Below are 9,950 nucleotides of genomic sequence, written 5' to 3'. Positions count from 1 at the left end.
CGGTCCCGGCCGAGGTCGGCCCGGGGGGCCGGCGCCCCCGCAGGTGCCGGGGGCAGGCGGGAGAGGGGCCGCGGCAGGGGAAGAAGAAGAAGAAGTTGTTTCCCGCGGAGTTTGTGCCGCTGCGGGGCCGCGGCCGGAGCTGCAACAGGCGGCCGCTGCCCGCCCCGCGCCGCTCCGCTCCCCCTCGCCGCCGCCGCTCGCACTTAGTTGCCTGAGTCACTGCTCTGCAGCCGGGCGCGCACACACAAGCGCGCACACACGCACACACACACACACACATGCGCTCCCTCTCACACACGCGCGCACCGATCCTTGGCATTTTTCACATTTTTTTCCACGGGGAAGCAAGAAGTTCGGAGCAGCCCCGGGCTGGCCGCAGGCGCTCGCAGCCCTCAGGAGCCATCCCTCGGCGGTGCGGGCTGCCGAGCGGCCCGGCCTGCCTCACAGCTCTGCTCGCTGCGCTGCCCCGAGTTCTGCTTTCCTTCCCCCTTTGATTTTTTCCTCTAAAAGATGAAAGAAGGAATGCCCTTTTTCGCTGCTTCTTCTCCTTCTCCAGAGCTGCTGCTGCCGCTGCTGCTGGTTAATTGCACATTCAAGTGGAAAATTTTCGGGAGTCAGCAGAAACATTGTATCCAAAAAAGACAAAGTCGCAGTTACAGCAACACCGAGGAGATTGTCCCTGGAAAACTTCCTTTCGGTAGGAACCTAGGGTTGTTTTTTGGTGTGGTGTTTTTTGTTTTTTTTTTTGTATTTCTCCGTAACGTTGTAAAGAGATCTATTCTACAGATGTCCCCAGTGCTGATGCGAGGGCCGGTGGCAGCCTTTGTTCACAGAAGGAGCGTTTTCAAAGGAAGTACACTTCTAAGGGGGAGGGAAAAAGTTATACAGTACGGCTTTTGTAACAAAATTAAAACAAAGCGGCCCCTTCCAAACAACTAAACAAAACCGACAAGGAGAAATAAAGCGGGAGGAGGGGGAGAATTTCGTTATTTTTAACAAGTAAAAAAGTTTGCTCTCCTACCTCAGTTGAACATAATCTTAGTCGTGATTTTTCTCCTCTTGAAATCTGTTTTAAGTTGAACGGTGTTACAGTATAAAAATATTTATGAAACAATGAAATACCAGCCACCCATGTTTCTCAGGAGAGTTGTTAACTTATTAGAAACAAGTGCCTGCCTTTGATATGAAGAAATGAAAAGTGACCTCCAGAAGTGCTGGAAAGTTAGGGAGCAGTTCTGCTCTACGCTTTCTGAATGTAAATGGCTCCCACTATTTTTTAACTCTATGCTGCTGAACAACATCTGGGAAAGAAAGGGCAAGAAACATCACATTGTACTGGCATTTTCTGACGTAAAGTGGTATATATAAGAAATGTAAGCTGAAATGGCAGAGCCTCGGGGAAAAAGGAACCTATACAGCTGTATTCCTGTCTAATAGAAGCATATTTGCTTTCCCCTTAGCACTGATAAAGTTTAGAAATGCAATATTGCCAGTTAGCGGTTTTACAGAGATATCTACGCCAGATAATAACAAAGTTTGGAGCTGTGCGGATAAAATACTCTTTTCTCTAGCTGAATGTTCAGTTATTATGCAGTACATCTAATATGGAAATCTCTGTGGGAATGCCTCTTACAGGAAAATTCATGTAAATAACTAAGTGCTACCTGCAATTGAATATGAAAACAAAAATGATTATAATTACATTAGGGCTTAATTTAAAATTATGTAGGATTCATTTTATAACCCAAGATTGGGAATGCATGTCTGTAATGTATGATGTATTCTGTCTCTATAAATAGTTGGGGAATACCATTACAGGGATATTAGATTGTACTGATGGTAAGATGGTGCTATCAAAAATGACACAGACCTGTATATAAAAATTACTTCTGGGGGCGGGAGGAAAACTTGCATGTTTGTTTGTATGTATGTGTGTGTATATATATGTAAATATACACACCTATGCATACTTTATTTGGGAATAGAAATACAGGACTTAAACCAGTGACTGTTCTTAAAACACAAAATTGAAGACTTTATATTTGGGTCACATTTTGAACTTGCAAGTTTTTAAAATCAACTCTTGGAAATTATTTTCATTAAAGGTAAACTTTTTTGAGGTGCATTTATTTTTCACCATCATGGTAAAATATATTTTCATACTGCACTTATTTTTAATGAGATCATAAGGCATTTTCTGTATCGTTAAGGGCAATTCTGCATTTTGTCTGCTGCAGGTTTTTATCAGCTGACCAAGCAGAAATTTTGAAGGCAAAGGATTTATTACAATTTTTATTCTTAGTAGTCTAGAAATACCTTAGGAAAGTACTTTATCGCTAAACATGCTAGGTGTATTTTGAGCATCAATTTTACATACGCTGCTTTGGTGCAGTAAATATTATTAGCCTTTGCACCCAGGAGAGTGTAACAACAGCTCTTGAGATTCAAATTACGGTTTTATATTCTGTACAGTTTCTTAGTCAGTGCTGAGTGGGATGTACGCAAGCAGTGAAGCAGAGGGAAAATTTTGATTTGACAGGAGTCTCAGTAAAGACAGCCTCTGCTTAAAGGAGTTTTAATTAAACAGCTAAAAAAGAACAACAGAAACTTAATTATGAAGTAGACCTGCCGTGAGTTTCCAGCTGAGAAATGGTGGCATATTGTGATGTGTGGAGACGTGTGAGCATGTGTATAGCATGTTCGGTATAATTTGTAACTAGTGTTTTTTTGTTGTTGTTGCTCGATGGTGTGTAGTGGTTTTGGGTATCGTGAAAGTGGTTTTAGGCTTGCTTGGACCATTTCTGAAAAAGTTACGCTCAGTTAAGTCACATGCAGGGGGAAAAAGATTTCTTCCTTCTTTCTTTTTAAGCTACCTTTGTAGATAATGTTGCAAGCAAACTTTTAAGATATAGTACTGGCAAAAGTGTAATAAAGACTTCAGGAGTTACAGAGAAATTCTGATGTCTTTCACTTCATTAAAAGTGAAAGGTAGAAATATGTAATTCTATACTATGATATAGCTGTCAGTTTCCAATCTATAAAGTGGGATGGTTACATAGTTGGAACAATTTCAGTGGGAGTAATCTGATTTTATTGGAAGGTGCCTAAGACTGTTTCCAAAACACTAAGATCTTGTGTACAGTTCTGAATGTGTGTGTTTGTGAGATAGTTACCTTCAAACATTACATTTTGAATGCAGGATTTCTGACTGTATATACACAAGCATGCATCAGTCTTTTGATCTGATATTTCTTCCTGACGTTAATATTAATGCTATATTTTTCCAGAGATGATTTAAAAACTGAGGTGGTCTTTCTGAAGTGATTCTGTTTACTTAAGAAGAAAAGGTTTGCCAGATCCAGTCCTTACTCAGGTTAAAGTGACTGGGATGACTCATAGGAATAAACATTTGCTAGATCAAATACTACGATATTTACAGCATATGCTTTATGAACATGGTTAGTATGGTATTTGTTGTCTAAAGAAGGGCATGGGTGCTATTCTGTATCTTTGATGAAACAGAGTATCAGATTTGACACACGTGCTTTTTCAAATTTTTTTTATGGGGCTTATGTTCTGCTTGGCTTGTAATCTGTCTAAAACTTGCGGGCAAATTTCTATTAAAAGTTGGTCGCTCATTCCATTTGTGCTCTTCTTCACAGCATGTGCAAATATGAGGTGAGGGCTGACTTTAAAAATCTGGTCTAAATTCAGGTTAATTCCTTTGACTTCATATGGCCTCTTGCTGTATTGTGTTGGCTGTAATAAGGGTGCAAATTGGCCTTTTACACGTGATTTTGAAATGCCCAGTTCATCAGAGGGACCTACTTTTGTATGAGGGAAATAGTACTTACTTGTTTCTGGCATTTGACATTTAATTACTGTTTTGTCACCACGCAGCACTTTGCCGCTAGTGCTTGCCTCAAGTAGGAATGTTTTAGATTCCTAAACTACCGTCATTTACTATTTAAAAAATAATAATTTAAGTGAGTCTCAACAAAACTTTAGAACCTGCAAGAGGTAAATCATCTCCTTGAAAGAAACGGCTCTTAGAGGTTTTGTGGCAGTTTATGCAAGCACTGTATAATTTAAATTGCATCCTGAGATATATGAACGGATTAATGGCATTATTTATTGTAAAGCCAACTGACTCTAAGCCACACTGAAGACACATTTTTAGAAGAAAAATCTCTGCAATAAATTCCCACTTTATGACCATATCTTGCTCTCTCTTCTTGCACAAAACTCCTTTTGACTTTTGCAAGTGGAACAAGGAATGGAATAATATTTCCTGGAATAATTCTGTGTTTGGCTTTAATGATTGCTCATTTCCAAAACATAAGAAAGCAAAAAGTTGCAGACTTAAATCTTTTGAGGCACCAACTTCAAATCTGCTTCTCAGATTTGTTGCATAAAATTCAGCTAAGAGTTTTCTAATTTAATACCCCAAACCTCTCATGTTCTTGTATGAAATCCTGATCCCGCTGCAATCGCTGAATTTTATCTTGTTATTGGTAAAGCCTAAATTTCTCTCTGTGTTGATGCAGATTCAGCAACTTTTATACTATATCAGGTTATTAAAGTTCCACCAGAATTATATTAATGTTAAAATACAGGGATTGAAGAAATGGAGGGAAGAGAAAGAAGGCAACAAGCCTGTGTCAAAATCTGGCCCATAACAACTAATTTGGGATACTCTACACAGGAAATCTAGGAATGTTTCAGAGTTACCCATCATGTGCTACAAGCCCTTATTTGTTATATGAATTTTTGTACATATGTCAAAAACATGACGAGAGTCCACAGAGCGTGTAAAGGGTTTATAGATGCTTGCCTGGTTGGTTCAGGGCTGCAACCCCATTTTCGAGTCCCTTCAACTTGTGCCTGGGTTGGTCAGAGGCAGGCCTTTGAGTTTGGCTCCTGGCCAGTGGAAGGTATCACCTACAACTTTTTGTTCTTTGTCTTCTAGTCATTGTTTACTGGAACAACTTGATTACTCCCTCTGCATCCTGTTGAACCTTTCCAAATGGCCTGCTTAGATTTCTAGCTCTTATTAGCTCTTCACTAAACTTTTGAATCAGAGATAGTCTGTGCAGCAGCAGAAGCATATGAGCACAAAATACAAAGTTTATTTGCCAGCAGGTCAGAAGGTAGACTGTGAAATCTCAGTGTGCTGGGAGGGGGAAGGGAAGGAAAGTTTAGGGTTATGTGTAAAACTATTAAAATGCTATTGACTGGGAATCTAAAACAATGACGAGTGCTGTTGTTTTTACAGATACATGAACTGAAAACTGCTGCTAATGATGGGAAATGTTAATTATGTGAGAACATATTGAACTTATATTCTCTGGCATGAACTTTTTTAAATGCATCAACTGTGCTGCCTTTTATGCGCACAGCTTTCTAATTATCATAATTCAGTACAGCTCTGGCTTTTGGAAGGAGTTCAAGTGCAATCTCAACTTAACATGAAAGGAGGTTTTTTTGTTTTTTGTTGTTTTTTTTTTTTTAAACTGAGAATGTTCAAGAACAGTTTGAAAAGATAATCTAAAAATGCTACATACTTAGCTGGGTATAAGTCAGAAAATAAATATGTTCCCATAACTGCCTAGCAAAGTAGAGCAGATTATTAGAACAGAAAGTTATCTATTTTTCTCATGATGTCTTTCACACTCCTACAAAACACAACTAAAAACACATTTTCATAATTGAATACCATAGACAGATTTAGTATATATTCATTGACAGTACTTTTTATTTTGTCAATTTTTTAACTGAGTGGATTACTGTATTGTTGTTAAAAGATTTTTCTTCTGATAGTGTATAAGTAACAAAGATTTAATTTTCTTAAAGGAAGAGGACAACTTCTGTGATTTTTTTTTTTTTTTTTTTTTTATTAACCGATTCTGTTTCTGTAACATAGTGAAGTCCCATTGTAAATCCTCCTTATCTGTCAGCATTCACACCTTGTCTTCGTGGAGCTTGAGGGGGTTGTAAATAGCAGGTCTTTGAAAGCTTTCAAAAGTGTTTTGTTTTGGTGTTTTGTTTTGTTTTTTAATGAGGGGAAAATAAATTTCATTTAGCTTGCACTCGAATTATCCTTTCACAATTTTTTTTTTTGTATATGATCAAATTGTTAGTTTCCACCACCCCTGCCATTTTACCCAGCTTCTAGCTGAAAAAGAATCAGGTTTGGGTTTTGTTTTTTTTTTTTTAATACTTGTCTTTTCCTTTACTGCAGTGCGTCCTACATTTCTAAAATGCAAAGAAAGCCTCAGTGAAACAAAATGACTTCATTTGAGCTGGCACTTAAGAGCAGAATTCACTTCCATAGTGCTGAAATAAAAGAAGCCAAGTGTTTTAAATAGCCACTCCCCTAGGCCAGAGTGTTTTTAGAAAAGCTCATTGTCTAGATTTGAGCTGTAGCAGTATGCCTGCCTCTGTTAAATCTCCTGATCCAGACAGCTCGATTTCTAAAGTTGACATCTGGTTTACTCTTTGTTCACCTGTTTAAAAAAAAAATGCAAATAGGCGAGTGTGCCCTTGCCCTAGAGCTCTGCAAAAAAATAAAAATGCTGTTGACAGTTTGTCAAATAGTGCTTCCAGTCTAAGACTGCAGTAGCCTATTGTTATGCCAGCAACAGGCAACAGAAGTTGTGGCACCATATGGCTAGTATATGCTTCAGATAAGCTATCTGTTAATTTAGCTTATCAGTAGCGTTTTGATATGCTTCATGTTTGAATCGCCAACCAGTATGGCCTTGGGTATTTTTGGTGCCAAATTATTCCTTAACATTATAGACATCGCAATTACTCCCTTAGTGGAATCTCTCGCTGCTCGTTCACCTCGTGGTTCCAGGAACAATGGTGCTTATTTTTGGAATTAGTTGGCATGTTTTTTTACATGGTTGTCTTTCTGTTGGGAGATTATAATTCAGGAATGACATTTTGGTTTTGAGGGGAGAAAATGTCAGAACAGACTTTGGAAGAAAAGGTAAATTCATAAAGGTTTAGTGGATTAAAGCCTCTGTTATGTGTATCTCAATTAAAAATATATAGTGTTTGGAGACATTAATCAATGGGAGAAAGGAAATTTTATTCTTATTTAATCTACCACCAGGACGTGTACACACTTTTTGTCCTAAAGCTGGTTTACAGTTTAAAATAAAAGATAGAGCTCTGTAAACAGTTTTCATTTTCCACATCCCTGATTTTACCTTTTTCTTTCAAAGAAAATTAATCTTTAAACCAATTGTGTCCCTGTATCTGCTGTCAGCTGATCTCTGAAGATTTTTATTTTTTTATGTCTGCTTTTTCCACAATCTACTGAAAGCCTTGTAGGAGACTTGAAGATTCAATGGAAGTTCCTTCATCTTCCCCCTACCCCCGCCTTTCTTTGGCTGTAACTATTTTGTTGCAGAAAAAGTCTCAAACCATAAATACAGTCTTCCATTCAATGCTGCAGTGATGTCCTTAGGGTTGGATCTGTCTGTCTTGCTCTCTGACCTTGAAGCACATTCCTCTGTGTCTTCTGCCCTACAGGCTCTGTCTTGCTGTTCCTTTCAGGGCATCTGGCTCTGGTTGCCTTCTCTTTCCTTGGGTGTATGAGCTCGATTAGGCTCTCCTTTCTTTGGATCTTGGTGGCTTTTTGTTTCCTTCCCTTTGCTATACATCTTGCCAGGTCCTCCTTATCTTATCTCTGCTACCACTGCTTATGGTTGTGGTCTCATTGTTGGGTCTGTTTGCCCACCCTAGTCACCATGCTGTGTCCACTCCTTCCTTGCCCTGCCTATTGGGAAGAAAGGACCCCTTGTGCTTGTACAATGCCTTTCATGTACAGGGTCCAAAAAGACAGGATTCTCTCTCAAAGAAATTTACAGTCATCTTTTAAATCTGTTGACACCACTTTTTTAGTAATTAAAGGAGGTCAAAGAGGAGAAAATTTTTCTCCTGTCCTTTTGGAACAGAATAATATGACAATCCAGAATAGCAGCCATTCTTTAATGCCCCACTGAAGTCCATCCAGATGAACTGCATGGAAAAATGGAGGAGCTGGCAGAGCATCTGGAGGACAACTAGGAGGGCAGTGAAGTGAGAGGTGATACTCCCACCTCACCACTGTGCCCGAGTCAGCATGGACACCTGCAGAAAATGAGAAAGGTTTCCTGCCCTTGTCTCGGCATCAAGGCTGCTAACAGAGACTTCAAGTTTTTCTGCAGGGACATGAAATGCTAGCGTTTGTCCACTTAAAGCTGGCTTGGGGGTCGCATCAAATTTTAAATCTGTTTTAAATTCAGATTTAGAGTTCAGGTCCATGGTGGAACTCATGCGGTTGGATGATAATGCATTTTTTTTGTCTTCTGGCTAATTGAATATTAGGCCTGTAATTTCTCATTCTGGTGTGACTAGGGGGAAGGTAAGTGGAGAGGCTGGGAGAGGAGGAGTATTGAGACGTCCAGTTCTCTGTGAGGCATGTGTGCATCTTCCCTATAAGTAATTTCTAAGTGCTTGACTGTGAGAGGCAATTTACAGTCCGCTAATGTATCCAGTTATCACCCATAATGAATATGGTTGTCTTTGGACTGATGGAGCCATTAAAACTTAACAGATCTGTAGTTATTTAGTTATAGTTACTTAGTTACTTAGTACAATAAGATGCATATTTCATATGGTTGTGGGGTTTGGGTGGGTTTTTTGGGCTAAATGTCAGAGCCTGTGAAGTTTTAGTTGATTTGGTATATGGTTGACTTGGCTTTAGTGGTGTTTCATTGGTTCCAGTTATTGTTTTGCGATAGGAAATCCATAGCTCCAAATAATGTGCATTTTGCTCTTTAAATTGACTATTATTTATGCGTAGTAATTTCTTGCTCTGCTTCTTGACATATTTGCTATATCCTTACTGACCAGTTATAGATAAGCAGTTGAATGGACATAATTAAAAGACAATTTTAAAATATGCAACTTCCTATACCAATTCACTTCAGCCCGTAGCATTAGTAATATTTTTTTGTTGGTGAAACAATGACCCATAAATAACTCTATCTTCCAAAATCTCTAAAAACAATACAAAGAAGTCCAAAGGGTAGTAGAATTATCATTCTTGGTTCTTGGTTGCTTGGAAAATTAACTAATATTCTGACCTCTGAGATTTTTGGAAACAAATTAAAGAACCCTTTTTTTTAGGTAGCAGGCTGCTTTTAATGGTTCTTCTGTATTAAGGAAAGTACAGTATTGTAGGTTATTTATTTCTGGGCATGCAGTACAGGGTGAAGAGCCTGCAATTCAGCTAGCAATGCCTCTGTGCCCTGAGGTAAACTCTATTTCACAAAGGGAATTTTGATTATGGTCTACTGCTCTGTAGCATAGTGGAGGCTTCAAGAGGCAAGTGGTAAATGCTACCAAAGAAAAGCTGGATTGGAGCCACTGACGTCATCTAAGTAAATCTGCTGTAGGACTATAGCCATAAAATGACTGCCAGCCACTGAGCGCACTTTGGCCTTTTCTTGTCAACTGTTTTAACTGCTGGTTGTTTTTTTTTTTTTACTTTTATTTTTTTTCTCCTCCAAGCAACATGCGTTTTGTTTTTTCTTTACTTTGGTGCTAGTTGTGCACATGATGAAATATAGAAATGCTAACAGCCCCCTCCTTCCCTGCAACACTGTATGTAGCGTGTGAGTAGCTGCAGCTTGCAGTTCAAAAATTAAAAAGTAAACCAGTACTTTTCCATACATGAGCCTAGCAGAATTAAGCTTCCCTCACAAGCTATTTTTTAGGTGCAAGAGCCTGGCAGTTCAAGTTACAGCATACTGATGAGATTTGTGTTGTGGGGAAAAAGCATTTTGATGCACTGGAGGGCACGCTTCCCTCTGGAAGAACTAAACGCGTAAAAATGGCTGGTTTTGAATTCTGAATTAGCACAAAATGTGTGTGCTTGTGAGTGCTTAAGATCC

The 9,950-nt window shown here is 39.0% G+C and overlaps 1 protein-coding gene across 6 annotated transcripts in view; it reads left to right on the top strand.

Moving 5' to 3' along the window:
* The first annotated feature begins 564 nt into the window (after positions 1-564).
* The window catches only part of TEAD1 (TEA domain family member 1 (SV40 transcriptional enhancer factor)), a 165,428-nt gene continuing 156,042 nt past the window's right edge, over positions 565-9,950 (top strand). For 5 of the 6 annotated variants that reach the window (XM_014952565.1, XM_014952570.1, XM_014952569.1 and 2 more), the window contains exon 1: positions 565-697. The gene's annotated coding sequence lies outside the window, so the exon portion shown is untranslated. The remainder of the gene's footprint in view (positions 698-9,950) is intronic. The other variant, XM_014952567.1, reaches the window with a different exon arrangement.

Source organism: Calidris pugnax, unplaced genomic scaffold (genome assembly GCF_001431845.1).
Source record: "Calidris pugnax isolate Ruff unplaced genomic scaffold, ASM143184v1 scaffold248, whole genome shotgun sequence".
Taxonomy (NCBI): domain Eukaryota; kingdom Metazoa; phylum Chordata; class Aves; order Charadriiformes; family Scolopacidae; genus Calidris; species Calidris pugnax.
This window is presented reverse-complemented; position numbering and strand designations above follow the sequence as displayed.